Here is a 999-nt window from a genome sequence, read left to right on the forward strand (position 1 = left end):
GATGAAAGACATAAGTTTTATTTGTTTTCTTTTCAATTTTATTATGAACTAAATTTTATTTTCTAGAGCATTGATGTAGTCTAGCAATGAACACACAATTTATTTTCTGAGTTATTTTATTTTTAATATTTCCATGATTAAGTGTTTAATTCTTATTCTTAATGCTTACTATTTTTTACAAATTATAGTTTGATCAATTGAATTACAATGAGACCGAGAGGTGATTTGTTATTTTAGTTCTAGAATTAAACACTATTAGTTGAGCGAAAGTAGAGATGTTTTACCGCGACTAGTGTGATTTTTCAGAAAATTCAAAGTACTTAATGAGTCTCCAATTAATTAAATTCACATAGAGATATGGAATTGTTAGTTGAAGATATTTTTGATATTATTCAAGAGAAGATATTGAATACTTAAGAAATTTTTAATCATCAACGGGAGATTATTAGAATTTAATAATTAGGAATGATAAATTGTGTGGGATTTGTTAGGTGAAATCAATCGCTCTAGATCCATTTTTATCATATTTTTACACTGTTAGATTTTTACGCTTTTTTAATTCTTTTTATTCATAGATTTATTTTTATTAAATAGTTTAATTTAATTTAGATAGTAGAACATTCCATTTATTTTCGATTTTTCCAAATAGTAATTAATTTAGTGAATTTTGGTATTCAATAACATAGTTAATCCTTGTGGATTCGACATTCGTTTTCTAAAAACACTTTACTACTTGTTACGATTCTGTGCGCTTGCAGATTATTTTACGCGAACAACTTCCAATAATTCAGAACGATATTTCATATTAAAAATCCAGCTATAGCGAGAGTAATCATCAACAAAGACAACAAAATATCTAGACCCACCAATATTAGAGACAGAGGAAGGCCCCTAAACATCAGAATGAATAAGGTCAAAGATATCAGTGGATATTGATTCACTAATATTGAAAGGTAAAGCTGGTTGTTTTCCTAACTGACATGAAACACAATCAAAATT

This window comes from Quercus suber, unplaced genomic scaffold, assembly GCF_002906115.3.
Source record: "Quercus suber isolate HL8 unplaced genomic scaffold, Cork oak 2.0 scaffold_500, whole genome shotgun sequence".
In the NCBI taxonomy this organism is placed as follows: Eukaryota; Viridiplantae; Streptophyta; class Magnoliopsida; order Fagales; family Fagaceae; genus Quercus; species Quercus suber.